The sequence below is a fragment of the Parasteatoda tepidariorum genome, chromosome 7 (assembly GCF_982258835.1).
Source record: "Parasteatoda tepidariorum strain Cologne lab strain chromosome 7, Ptep-v5.0, whole genome shotgun sequence".
Lineage (NCBI taxonomy): Eukaryota > Metazoa > Arthropoda > Arachnida > Araneae > Theridiidae > Parasteatoda > Parasteatoda tepidariorum.
In genome coordinates, this window is record NC_141761.1 from 29,930,970 (window position 1) to 29,936,969 (window position 6,000).

A 6,000-nucleotide genomic window follows, 5' to 3' on the forward strand; every position below is an offset into this window, starting at 1 on the left:
AACGCAATCTTATATGGTTTGCTTCGCGTACCAAGATCGCTTCGCTCGCTACTAACTTAGGTACATTGCAAATACACACAATTCTAAGAATTCAAAACAATCATTCAAATCCATATAAAAACTTTTTTTATAAAAAAAAATTAAATCTTTTTAGTAAATACTGAGTCCTTAAAATAAATTTGAATTCAAATAAATGACACGTAATTCGTTAAATCTATTAGAAATGTGCTATAGTATAAAATCTTAAGATAAAATTTCTAAAACTGATATCTCTTTAAAAAGGTTAAAATTTCGGCCATAATTAAGTCTATTAAAAATTGAAATAAGTGAATAGCAATGGAAAAACCTGCATAAACAAAAAAATTCTAGTAAAACAAATAAATTCGTGACATAAATCAAAAATTGTCAAATAAATTCGTAATACATAAATTTGTGCAAAAAAAAAACGCTTTCGACAAAAAACTAAAATAGAGATCTATCGACAAAGACTTCTGCCTAGCTTATGCTCTCCCTTGTTATTTCAGTTTCCGTTCATTCAGTTTCAAGTATCGCCGTCAATTGGGAAAATAGAAAATTACATTGAATGAATTGAGTTTGGGCACTACGGAATTGAAGCACCGTTTTCTCTTTTGCCTGAATTCAGGTCGAGCATTCCGAAATTGGCGTATTTGCGTTACCCGAATTGAATTAGGGAGTTAAAGTCAAGGGGAGTAGGGGTAAACAAACCTTTTTTTAATCACGGGTAATAAATAACAGGGGCTCTTCCTCTGCTTATTAACCCTAATGATTGTTAAGCAACTTTTCTTATATCTTTTACTATAAACAGATTCTTTTATCATGATTAAAAAATTTTGAAATAAGAGCTTTTTGAATTTTTTATTGCCCTAACACAGATTTAGATCCCGATTTCATTGGGATAAAATTCAAACCTTATAATTTTACCATTTCAATTTCATCTACAATTTTTTTTCTTAAACTCCTTTAATGTCTTTAATTTTTGGTTACTATAAACATTTATAATTTGCGATCCTAATTGCTATTCAAGTTCCTACGTCAACTGTCGAATTTCCTCGGTTTCGGAAATTCTTTTTTCTATGGGTTGAAAAAGTTATGCATTAATATTTTAAGAAATTCGAATTTAAAAAAAACTGTCCGCCATTTCTTATAAATGATTTAAATAGACGTATAAGAGGTCAGATAGAGAAATATCAGTGTTCCCAAGTTCTGATTGCTTTATGTATATATTTTTAATTTTAAAATTTTTTACTCTAGTTCAGCAATGACTGGAATGACTAATTAGTGAAAGCTCAAATCTTAGAGTTATGGATTTACTTTTCTTTGCCTTATTTTGAGAAGGATTCTAAAATTATATATTGGAGGCAGTTTAGGATGTTTTACTCAATAATTTCCATAAACCAACGAAAACAAAAATGCTCGATACATTGAATGAGCAAGTTAGTGAATTACGATACCCGCTTGTCGTTGTTGTTGTAGTTCATTTACGTCGCACTACAGCTGCACAATGGGCTATTGGCGACGGTCTGGGAAGAATCCCTAAGGATGATCCGAAGACATGCGATCACAATTTTGATCCTCTGTAGAGGGGATGGTACCTCCGCTTCGGTTGCCCAATGACCTGCACTCGAAGTCGAGCACTTTACGGTAGAACAGTTTAACGAGGATCAATACCGCACATCCTCGGTCCCTACGTAGACTGATTCAAGTGGTCACCCACCCGCACACTGACCGCAGCCCCAGTGATGCTTGACTTCCGTGATCTGCTGGGAACCGTGTCTTAATGATCAGTCCACTACCGGACTTACCATTTTGTCATTAAAAGGAAAATCAGCTCATAATTTCGATATAAATAAATAATAATAATAGTTTAAAAATATAAATTATGGACTGCCGTCAACCATCTAAATATTCTTTGGCACACACGCTCACAAAAGATATTTTGGTAACTTAATCAAACACTGCGGAGGCAAGTGATAAGGAAGAGGCATATAAATGGCGAATTCCTAGATTTTTGTGTTAGGATGCGCAGTAATAATGTGAGCATGCTAATGCAAAAGTATGGGAATCTGCATCTCTTATTTATCTTACCACTTGTATATATCTCGTATATATCTTACAATGAGGAATCTCAACAGCAGATTTCAATAATACATTCGCACAGAAGGACGGTATTTAATGGACGTAGTTTTTAAAAAAATGATAAATTTCCATTAATGCTTCTCAAATGGCTAATTTTAAGGTTTCAGTTATTATGAATAAAATGTGTCAATTCCCTCACAATTGGTTTTATTGGATTGTTATGAAGTTTCCGTTCTTTTGTGTCACCCTGTATTAAACACAGTTATTTCCCCAGAAGACTAGGGAGCTCCTGGATGAAGCAATGGGACAATCTAGCTTTCGTAAAGGATTTTTTGAGGGAACTAACCTGCGTTTGCGTTACTTTTAGTGGAAAAATATGAAATCCTTTCACAGATAACCCAACGGCAAGGGGAACCCATGATCCATCTACTACTGAGAATGCACTGAGGTCGGTGCTTGATAGGAGCTGAATTCGCATCAACCATCCACTGCTAGGATTCGAACCTATTCAATTATGTTTGGGTTTATTTATCATTGATTTTGCAAAGTAAAGTTTAAGCTTTCTGTTTTGCTTAATACAAACAGAAAAACTTTCTACTGATTAAGCGCCCATTTAATTCAGCTGCTCTGAAAACTCGTCGTTGAGTTTCAGATGAAATTGAAGTAGTAGATATTTTTTTCCTTTTCAGCTAAAAAGTACTCAAACTTGAATTTCTGAATTTTTCACAGAGTTTAATGATTATATTTTCTGATGATACTAATCTGAATTTCCGAATATTGGAATTTTATGATATACTGTTCGGTTGAGTGGGACACATTTATTAATATACGGATATTCTGCACTAATTTACAGCTGATATGATGAAAAATATTCAATTTTCGAAAGCTGTTTATTGTTTTATTGAGACTACGAGTCATTTTTATATAAAAAGAATACTTACGGAGTAAGCGAGTAAAAATTAAATGAGGTTAGTAAATGCAAATTGCAAATAAATAAACAATAAAAATCAATGAAAAATAAGTAAATAAATTCAAAACAAACCACGTGATAATATTTTTTTTTATGATTTAATCGGAAAATATTTCAATGTATGAGGAATTTTGTGACATAAAGATTTTGTCACTTTTTGATTATATATTTCTTAAAAATAAACTTTTACTATTTTTTGAAATATTTCATTCTATTTTGCCAAGAAAAGTTAATGGATCTTATTATTAAATTCCCATTCTGAGACATTCATTTTAATTATAGAATAGAGCCCTATTTCATTGAAAATCGTAAGTGTAAGAAATTTTTTGTGAGCTATTGTATCTCGAATTAAAAATCTCTTCTTCAAACCATTATTTAAAACTCAGATCTCTAGAGGAAATAAGAAAAACTAATTACAATCGAATTGAATTTTTTTAACAGCCACGTATTTTATCTCTTGTTTCTAAAAGAAATTTCAATTGGTTTCGGAATTATATTTTTAATTGTGTATTAAGCTTTAATATTTCATTTTCAACTTTTTTTGAAAAAATTCCTTCATAAAATTCCGAAAATGTAACGAAATATTAGGATTCCCAACTCTCTTTCTAGGAAGATTACATAGCCATATCGTCAGTTTTCACTGCGTTTTTTCAATTATTTTGTTTAAGAAAGTAAAATAAAAAAATTTCGAGCATATCAAGCTCATCAATTTCTAGTATTTTTTCGTTTAAGGTATAAGGCCTATTTTTCCTCATCAAGCAGAATAAAGTTATCTGTTGTTTCTCACTATATTTTTTTGTTAAAATTAGCTGCTGAACCTTTCTGAATCAGTTGCAATAAATTCTTAATTTAAAGCCGTTTTTAGCAGACTTAAAGGATGTATTTGAGCGTGCTCAGTTGTCAGTATGTCAGAATGACTATAGTTTGATTTATTACCTGTAACAGTGGTCCAAAATGCATGGAAATGTTGAAATACTCCGAAAAATACTCATTGAATGTTAAGTAATAAAAGTTCAGATTTTTTTTCTTTAAAAACCCTTTTCCAGTAACATTAAAAATAATTTTCTCTTTATCTATTTCTCACTTGACTACTCCATGCTTCTTTTAGTTTTTTAAGTACTAAGATTTCTATTAAAAGTTTTATTTTTAAATTATATAGAAAAACGCGCGACTACGGTTTAATTTTTTACCCGTATCTGTGGTTCAAAATGCATGGAAATGTAGAATAATACAAAAATACTCATGAAATGAATTGTAATAGAACTTGAGTTCTGTATTTTTTTTGAAAAAATCCTTTTCCCGTAACATTAAAAGTAATTTTCTTTTCATCTATTTATCCCCTGAATCTTACGGTTCAAGTTCTAAGATTTATATTAAAAGAATTATTTTAACTAAAACATTTATTTTAACTAAAATCCAAAAAATTACATTGAAAGAAATACGAATGTTGTAATTACCATTGCAAGCCTTTGCCATTGCGTTTACCATTATGCAAATGCTACTGAGCGAGGTAAAGGTAAACATATTGTAATCACAGTATCATTATTTAAAATAAATATCAATTATAATTATGATTGCTTCATTATATCTATAACATAATACTTACAATCTTCGACATAGCTCATGCAACAAAGATTTTAAAGTTCATCGCATAAAATATCATATCTACAACTTACGACTTCCGCTCTCTTAATTACGTAAAAGAATTTTTTTATTTTTCCAAAATTAGGAAATATAAATTTAACATTTGGCAGGCAAAAAATTACTTTTGACTTTAATATCATAACGCCAACTCATGCATTCTGTCAACGTTACGCGAAAATAATTAGAGTATTTAAATTCCCTTTACTGTAGTTCATAATTAACTCAAACTAATTTGTTTTATTCTTTTACTCCTATTTATTACTAGAAAGTCTTAAAACTAGGTTATCATTCGAGACACGCTGAAAGTCAAATTAATTATGGGGAAATGATAAACAAATTTCTTCATATATTCTTAATTATTTTTATTCGTGCAAACCTTAATGTCATTTCAAAGTTAAAGTTTCCAGTGATTACAGAAACAATGCAAATCTACAAAAAAAAAAGTTTTTGTTCTTTCTTTTTTTTAAAATTTATGTCTTGGAAGCGTTTTGTTTTGTAAAAGGTATGTTTTTTATAAAAATCAGCAAAATTATCAACGAGGAATAAGTGTCCAGTTTTAATTCCCTCGAAAGTAAGATAAATCGGGTCCAATTACCGAATGTGACAGTTGCGACTTAGGTTGTACCTTGATTTATAAAAAGTGCATTAACTTAAAACTGCATTTAAGATTTGCTAAGCAAACATGACACATTTGCATCACGGATTCATAAACTCGCCTCCCACTGGGACCCAGTTGCGATGACGGGTCGAGATTCTGGTCGACCACAGTGCTGATGAAAAATATGTTCAGTGGTAGACTGATCAAGGATCAAAATCTCTTTACTGTTGGTCTAACCGTGGGAGGTTTTCGTGGTTTCCTTCCGTATTATGCGAGAGCGATTTAGATCCATCAAATGATATTCCTTAAAAGTTGTCTCAATTTGCTACGGGAGCTTTCCTTGCCTTCTGGGATGGACTCAAAATTAAAAAGCTAGGGAGTTAAACATTGATAGTTGTAAGTCCTCCAAAAAATTGGTCAGGTAGAATATATTTCCGGATAATTTTAAATCAGTTTTGTAGTCGTTGCGAGTCGTGAGCAGAATTCGTATCGACTAGCCATTGCACTTGGATCACCTCATTGGAAGTCAAGTCATATTTATATACATACCCGGATAAAAGTTATCACAGAGTCGATCTACGACACTATCTTCAAAAATCGAAATTTGTCCGTGACTACAACGCAGTCAAGCAGACACTTAATATAACACACAGATATTTAGCACAATTCGCAAACATTAAACAGAATTTTA